Below are 9,457 nucleotides of genomic sequence, written 5' to 3'. Positions count from 1 at the left end.
GAGGGTAAGGGGGCGTGGCTAACAGACGGAGGTGGGGCCAATGGCGAGGGACATGAGATAATAGCGAGACAATTGTTCAACAGGTGGGGACACAAGAGAGGGAGTGGCAGCGCGACAGCTTGGGATCGATGGTGAAAAGGAGACGGGGGGAAGAAAGAGGGAAGAGAAAAAGGTCATCTCCACTCTCTGACAATGGAGGACAATAGAAAACGTGTTTGTTTACAACCTCAGAGAGAGGGAGACGTCAGGCCGAGAATGGACGCCTGTTGATCTCTGAATCAGAAATATAAATATCACAAAATAAATATGAGTATATGAATATAATAGAAGTTCCTTCAACTCAACTAGGACAAAACTCACATTTTACTTCCTGGAGGCCAGGAGGAGAAATAACAGCAAAATAATACGATTTTTAAAACAGGGTGTGCAAAGTGCGGATAGAGGGCCATTTGTGGCCCACAGCTCATTTTTTACTGGCCCGCAGCACAATATTAAAATATAAAAATAATATAAAAAAGTGGCATAAAATAGCAAACAGGTTAAATAAAACGATAGAAAGTTGTAGTGTTGACTCTAATAACACAAAGCTGCCATGCAGGCTGTTTATTTTCAACTGTCATTGATCAATAAATAATAATGAATCAAAATCAATGGTATGAATTATTGACACATTCAAGGCTCCTAATACTTCACATTAAATATTCCACTGTGTGTTTGCCTTAAAAACAGGCATTTCCATGACAAAAAAGGGCATAAAACAAACAAGAAGAATAAAAACTAATAATTGATGAATATAGATTCAAAGTTTATCTAGAGACTAAAGCGTTGAAAGTAAAAAAATTAAATATATGACTTATTTTTTGACACTTTTATGAGTGCAGCCTTTCTGGGGATTTGAGTGGGATTTTGTTTTCTTAAACTGTCATTGCTCAAAAAATAATAATGAATCAAAATCAATGTTGTTATGAATTATTGACCTATTTAAGTCTCTAATTACTTCACTTTAAATATTCCACTTAGACATTTTTTGGGGGAACTATGACATATTTTGTGTGTTTGCCATAAAAACAGGCATTTGACAAAAAGGGCATAGAACAAACAAACAAACAAGAAGAATAAAAACTTATAATCGACGGATTGATCCGAAGTTGATCTACAGACTAAAGCATTGAAAGTAAAAAAAAAATATATATATAAATAAAATGTATGACTTATTTTTGACCCTTTTATGAGTGAGGTGTTTCAGGGATTTTAGTGGAATTTTGTTTTTACAAACGGTCATTGCTCAAAAAATAATAATGAATCAAAATCAATGTTGTTATGAATTATTGATCTATTCAAGGCTCCAACTACTTCACATTAAATATTCCACTGGGGGAATTATGACATATTTTGTGTGTTTGCCATAAAGGGCATAAAACAAACAAACAAGAAGAATAAAAACGTATAATCGACGGATAGATCCAAAGTTGATCTAGAGACTAAAGCGTTGAAAGTAAAAAAAAAATATATATATATATATGTATGACTTATTTTTGACACTTTAATGAGTGGGGCTTTTGGGGGATTTTAGTGGGATTTTGTTTTTGAAACTGTCATTGCTCAAAAAATAATAATGAATAAAAATCAATGTTGTTATGAATTATGTATCTATTTAAGGCTCCAACTACTTCACATTAAATATTCCACTTTGAAATTTTTGGGGGGAAATATGACATCTTTTGTGTGTTTGCCATAAAAACAGGCATTTCTATGACAGAACGGGCATAAAACAAACAAGAAGATTAAAAACTTATAATCGACGGATAGATCCGAAGTTGGTCTATAAAGACTAAAGCGTTGAAATAAAAAAATAAAAATAAAAATACAATATATGACTTATTTTTGACACTTTTATGAGTGGGGCCTTTCGGGGATTTTAGTGGGATTTAGTTTTTTAAACTGTCAGTGCTCAAAAAATAATAATGAATCAAAATCAATGTTGTTATGAATTATTGATCTATTTAAGGCTCCAATTACTTCACATGAAATATTCCGCTTTTAAATTTTTGGGGGAACTTTGACATATTTGTGTGTTTGCCAATAAAACAGGCATTTCTATGACAAAAAGGTAAAAAATCCCCCCCGCAAAAACAAGAAGCATAAAAACTTATAATCGACGGATAGATCCGAAGTTGATCGACAGCAGGGGTCCCCAAACTCTTTGACTCGGGGGCCGCATTGGGTTAAAAAAAAATTGGCCGGGGGCCGGGCTGTGTATATATATATATATATATAAATAAATGATAAATGATAAATGGGTTGTACTTGTATAGCGCTTTTCTACCTTCAAGGTACTCAAAGCGCTTTGACACTACTTCCACATTTACCCATTCACACACACATTCACACACTGATGGAGGGAGCTGCCATGCAAGGCGCTAACCAGCACCCATCAGGAGCAAGGGTGAAGTGTCTTGCTCAGGACACAACGGACATGACGAGGTTGGTACTAGGTGGGGATTGAACCAGGGACCCTCGGGTCGCGCACGGCCATTCTTCCACTGCGCCACGCATATATATATATATATATATATATATATATATATATATATATGTATATATTTATATATATATATATATATATATATATATATATGTATATATTTATATATATATATATATATATATATATATATATATATATATATATATATATATATATATATATATATATATATATATACAGGTAAAAGCCAGTAAATTAGAATATTTTGAAAAACTTGATTTATTTCAGTAATTGCATTCAAAAGGTGTAACTTGTACATTATATTTATTCATTGCACACAGACTGATGCATTCAAATGTTTATTTCATTTAATTTTGATGATTTGAAGTGGCAACAAATGAAAATCCAAAATTCCGTGTGTCACAAAATTAGAATATTGTGTAAGGCTAATACAAAAAAGGGATTTTTAGAAATGTTGGCCAACTGAAAAGTATGAAAATGAAAAATATGAGCATGTACAATACTCAATACTTGGTTGGAGCTCATTTTGCCTCAATTACTGCGTTAATGCGGCGTGGCATGGAGTCGATGAGTTTCTGGCACTGCTCAGGTGTTATGAGAGCCCAGGTTGCTCTGATAGTGGCCTTCAACTCTTCTGCGTTTTTGGGTCTGGCATTCTGCATCTTCCTTTTCACAATACCCCACAGATTTTCTATGGGGCTAAGGTCAGGGGAGTTGGCGGGCCAATTTAGAACAGAAATACCATGGTCCGTAAACCAGGCACGGGTAGATTTTGCGCTGTGTGCAGGCGCCAAGTCCTGTTGGAACTTGAAATCTCCATCTCCATAGAGCAGGTCAGCAGCAGGAAGCATGAAGTGCTCTAAAACTTGCTGGTGGACGGCTGCGTTGACCCTGGATCTCAGGAAACAGAGTGGACCGACACCAGCAGATGACATGGCACCCCAAACCATCACTGATGGTGGAAACTTTACACTAGACTTCAGGCAACGTGGATCCTGTGCCTCTCCTGTCTTCCTCCAGACTCTGGGACCTCGATTTCCAAAGGAAATGCAACATTTGCATGGTTGGGTGATGGTTTGGGGTGCCATGTCATCTGCTGGTGTCGGTCCACTCTGTTTCCTGAGATCCAGGGTCAACGCAGCCGTCTACCAGCAAGTTTTAGAGCACTTCATGCTTCCTGCTGCTGACCTGCTCTATGGAGATGGAGATTTCAAGTTCCAACAGGACTTGGCGCCTGCACACAGCGCAAAATCTACCCGTGCCTGGTTTACGGACCATGGTATTTCTGTTCTAAATTGGCCCGCCAACTCCCCTGACCTTAGCCCCATAGAAAATCTGTGGGGTATTGTGAAAAGGAAGATGCAGAATGCCAGACCCAAAAACGCAGAAGAGTTGAAGGCCACTATCAGAGCAACCTGGGCTCTCATAACACCTGAGCAGTGCCAGAAACTCATCGACTCCATGCCACGCCGCATTAACGCAGTAATTGAGGCAAAAGGAGCTCCAACCAAGTATTGAGTATTGTACATGCTCATATTTTTCATTTTCATACTTTTCAGTTGGCCAACATTTCTAAAAATCCCTTTTTTGTATTAGCCTTAAGTAATATTCTAATTTTGTGACACACGGAATTTTGGATTTTCATTTGTTGCCACTTCAAATCATCAAAATTCAATGAAATAAACATTTGAATGCATCAGTCTGTGTGCAATGAATAAATATAATGTACAAGTTACACCTTTTGAATGCAATTACTGAAATAAATCAAGTTTTTCAAAATATTCTAATTTACTGGCTTTTACCTGTATATATATATTCCGAGTGCGATAATGTCACGTTATTGATAAGAAAATGCATTTTTAGACAATATTATTTGCCTGAGTGGCTAGGATACACTGAGAGTAACAGGCGGTAGAAAATGGATTAGAAAGGACAGATTTAAAAACATAATAATTGAAAAAAAGATATTTTTCTTTTTTTTTTAACTTGGGACTTCCCGCGGGCCGGATTTTGGACTCAGGCGGGCCGGATGTGACCCGCGGGCCGTAGTTTGGGGACCTCTGATCTAGCAACTAAAGCGTTGAAAGCAAAACTAAATTAAATATATGACTTAGTTTTGACACTATTAAGAGTGGGGCCTTTCGGGGATTTTAGTGGGATTTTGTTTTTTATGCAGCTGAGATAGGCTCCAGCACCCCCGGTCACCCCGAAAGGGACAAGCGGTAGAAAATGGATGGATAGAAACTGTCATTGCTCCAAAAAAAATAATGAATCTAAATCAATGTTGTTATTAATTATTGATCTATTTAAGGCTCCAATTATTTCATATTGAATATTCCACTTTGAATTTTTTAGGGGTGGGAAATATTGCATATTTTGTGTTTTTGCACCCCAATTTTTTTTAATCTTTGATAAAAAGAGCATGAAATACAAAAACAAAAGATTATATATATATATATTTATTTTATTTTTTTAACTTTATATCAAAATATATACCTGACGTTGATCTATAGATTCAAGTGTTGAATAATAAAAAATGAATTTATAATAATATATGAATTATTTTTATGACTGTAACCCTTCTGAGTCCCCGGGGCCAAACTTGAGGGGAGCCCTAATGGTTAAAAATCGATCTATTTATTGTATTGGTTTTGAAAATGAAAAATATCAAAATGGCCCCCGCGTGTTTTAATTTTTCCGTGTGTGGCCCTCAGTGGAAAAAGTTTGGACACCCCTGCTCTTAATCCACACAATCCATCAAAAATATGGATGCATGTTTTTATTTCTGGTCCTGCACACATTTTAATGAACATTTGTGTTATTTTCTATATTGTTTACTGCTATTATTACTGCTATTGTTCTTAGGATCTACTACTTATATGTATAAGTAAATTAAAACAGTATATATATATATATAAATATATATGTATATATATATATATATATATATATATATATATTTATATATATATGAAATATTTTTTACATCATATTTTAGATGACATTAATCTTTAGTTATTCTCGAAGTGTGTGTGTTAACATGCTAACAATAGCATGCTAACTTTTTTTTGTCAATTTTGCCGCCGAACACCCCAGAGTCATATAACTTGGTGCGTGACATATGCTCACTTTTACATTAGATTTTGACATGCTAACATTAGCATGCTAACTTTTTTTTTTTTTCACCAATGTTGCCCTCGTACACCTCAGAGTCATATAACTTGGTACGTGATATGTGCTAACTCTTAGCATGCTAACATTACCCTGATAACATTTTTTTTTTGCCAATTTTGCCCTAGTCATGTCATGTCTGTATTATCATGTTTTGTTTTAAGTCATGTTTTGTTTAGTTTCTGTCTTTTCACTCCCTTGTCTGGTCACCATAGCAACCATTAGTTTTCACCTGTCACGTCACGCACCTGCTTTCACTAATCATGTCCATAGTATTTAAGTTCATTCATTTTCTGTTGTTCGGCCTGACGACCTCACACCACATGTATGCTCTGTCCATTTTTTCATGTCCATGTTCACGCTGCTCCTTTTTTGTCCATGCCAAGTAAGTTTTCTTTATTCAAGCCATAGTTTGCAAGATTTGTTTAATTGTTCATAGTTTATTCTCCGCCACTGTGCGCGCCTTTTGTTTGATCCTTTTTTTTTGTATTTATAGTCTTTAAATAAATATGTACCTTAATTCCCGTCTCGCCCGTGCCAACTTTCCGTTGCATCCCGGAAAAGCACACACCCAGGACCAAGTCCTGACAAGTCATATAACTTGGAATGCAATCCATAGCTGCAAATTTGATACAAGTCGTTTAATTTATTTGGACAAAATTATGACATTAACATAATATAAATTTGTTTAGCACAAGTAGTTTTTTAGCTAGATTAAAAATATTCAAAACAGTTTAGCGGGTTAGCAAGTTGTATTTTTCTGAGAGTTTTGATTGAGACTTTTATTAGATTGCACAGTACAGTACATATTTTGTACAATTGACCACTAAATGGTAACACCCGAATAAGTTTTTCAACTTGTTTAAGTCGGGGTCCACGTTAATCAATTCGTGGTAAAGGAAAACAGTCTTAATATTAGCTAATATTGTGTACAAGTAATAGCAGCAGCATCACGTCAGTTTAACAGTGCAGAGAAGGTCGTTAAAAAGTGTTAATAGGAGACGTTAGTTAGTTGTTAGAGATGTCAAAGTTTGCCTGCAGGGAGCATCCTCGTTGTCAAAGCAACTCATCTTGGCCCCTCTTCGGCCCCCCCGTCAGGGACCTGGTGGCAATCTGCCGCAGTTTAAAGAGCCGTGATGGAGGTATGTGCAGCAGACAGTGCAGCTCGCTCCAACAGGCCGGGTCAATGAGGCGTATTGTCTCCCTTTACAAATCAGTGTCAGACAACAGGCCTTCTGCCTGCTGCCTCACACACACTCCTAATGCAGACGCACTCGTCACACACACTCCCCAGAGAGCGGCAGAGCGCGCTCACAATAGGGGGGGGGGCGCCCGTCCCCAGTGGAGGATTACAGATTGGATGTGACACACTGGTTACAGGTGGCTTTCAGCGCCGGGTCGCCTTTCAAATGGACGTCAGCGTGCTGTGATCTGCATGCACTTGATTGCGGCGACGCATCAATTATTCACCGGCCAGCGCTTTGACACCGATCACACCCAAAACGACACACGACACAACACGTTCACATATGACATCACAACATAGCATCGCAACAAAAATAACAACATCATGTAACGTATTGTGAGGTCATTTATGAAAAATTAAAGCATAAAGAGCAGCACGGTGGTACAAGGGTTAGTGCATGTGCCTCTCAATACGAAGGTCCTGAGTTATCCTGAGTTCAATCCCGGGCTCGGGATCTTTCTGTCCCTCCGGGTACTCCGGCTTACTCCCACCTCCAAAAACATGCACCTGGGGATAGGTTGATTGGCAACACTAAATCGGCCCTAGTGTGTGAATGTTGTCTGTCTATCTGTGTTGGCCCTGTGATGAGGTGGCGACTTGTCCAGGGTGTACCTCGCCTTCCGCCCGAATGCAGCTGAGATAGGCTCCAGCACCCTCCGCGACCCCAAAAAGGGAGAGTCGGTAGAAAATGGATGGATAAAGGATAAAGGGCCCATTTTGATATTTTTCTTTTTCAAAACCAATAAAATGTATACATTTTTTTAACCTTTAGGGGCCCCTCAAGTTTGGTCCAGGTCCAAAACATGATTATGCCCTTTAAAAAAAAACAAAAAAAACTTAGTTTGTTTATGGCAAAACCGCAAAATATGCAATATTTCCCCCCACAAAAAAAAACATCTAAATGGAATATTTGATGTGAATTGATTTGAACTCTAAATAGATCTGTAATTCATAACACAATTTATTTTCATTCATTATTATAACTTTTTTTTAAAAAGACAAAAAAAATTTTTAATAAAAATCCCACTAACTTTTTTGGGGGTATTCAAATCATCCATTGATTATAAGATGTTATTACTGTTATTATTAATTAATTAAAAAATAAAATAATTATTATGTTTGTTTTATGCCCTTTTTGTCAAAGAAAACTTAGTTTAAAAAAAAAAATCCCACAAAAAATTAGTGAGGTCCAAAAGGGCCCCACTCATGAAAGTGTTAAAAATGATTCATACACTTATTTTTACTGTCAACACTTAAATCTCTAGATCAGTGGTTCTTAACCTTGTTGGAGGTACCGAACCCCACCAGTTTCATATGCGCATTCACCGAACCCTTCTTTAGTGAAAAATTTAAATGTTTTCAAATTCAAGACAAAATGATATGTTTTTGGTAACACTTTAGTATGGGGAACATATTCTAAGTAACAAAGACTTAATTTAGAGTCATTTGGACACTAGGGGAACATATTCTAAGGAGCAAAGACTTGATTTAGAGTCATTTGGTCAGGGTTAGGGTCAGGGTTAGTGGGTAAGGGTTATAACCCTCTAATGCCGAATAAGGCATTAATAAGTACTTAATAATGACTACTTAAGAGCCAATATGTTATTAATTTGCATGTTAATAAGCAACTAATTAATGGTGAATATGTTCCCCATACTAGAGTGTTTCCATGTTTTATTACTGGTGCACAAAATGAACCGTGCATGAACATCACCTTGTTCAAAAAACAAAACCAACACAGTGCATAAACTCACAACAAATTACACACCTGCAAATCAGTCAGCTGTTGCCGTATCCGTAATACGCCGATAAGGAGAAGTTTGTATTTACACGATGAGTCGGGTGTGTTTTGACCTCTGCCGAACTCCTGAGGCCGACTCACCGAACCCCTAGGGTTCGATAGAACCCAGGTTAAGAACCAATGCTCTAGATCAACTTCAGATTTATCCATTGATTATAAGATTTTAATATTATTATTATTAATATTATTATTATTATTATTATTATGTCTTTTTTATGCCTTTTTTGTCAAATAAAACTTGGGTTTTGTTTATACCAAAACCAAAAAATATGCAATATTTCCGCCCCAAAAAAATTCTAAGTGGAAAATTTGGTGTTTATTATTTGAGCCTTCATAAGGTCTATAATTCATAACACAATTCATTCTAATTCATTATTATTATTATTTTACCAAAAATGACAACATAAAAAAAATCCCACAACAAATGTGGGAGCTCCAAAAGATCATGAAAGTGTTAAAAATAAGTCATACATGATTTTTTTTTTTACATCCAACACTTGAATCTATCTAGCTAAACTTCAGATCCATCCATCGATTATAAGCTTTTATTACTATTTTTGCTTGTTTATTGCCCTTTTTGTCAAAGAAAACTTTGTTTTTCATTTGACAAAAACAAGTCATATCCAATATTTTACCCCAAAAATATTTCAAAGTGGATATTTGATGTGAAGTAATTGGAGCCTTGATTAGGTCAATAATTCATAACAACATTGATTTTGATCCTTTATTA

Source organism: Nerophis lumbriciformis, linkage group LG24 (genome assembly GCF_033978685.3).
Source record: "Nerophis lumbriciformis linkage group LG24, RoL_Nlum_v2.1, whole genome shotgun sequence".
Taxonomy (NCBI): Eukaryota; Metazoa; Chordata; class Actinopteri; order Syngnathiformes; family Syngnathidae; genus Nerophis; species Nerophis lumbriciformis.
This window is presented reverse-complemented; position numbering follows the sequence as displayed.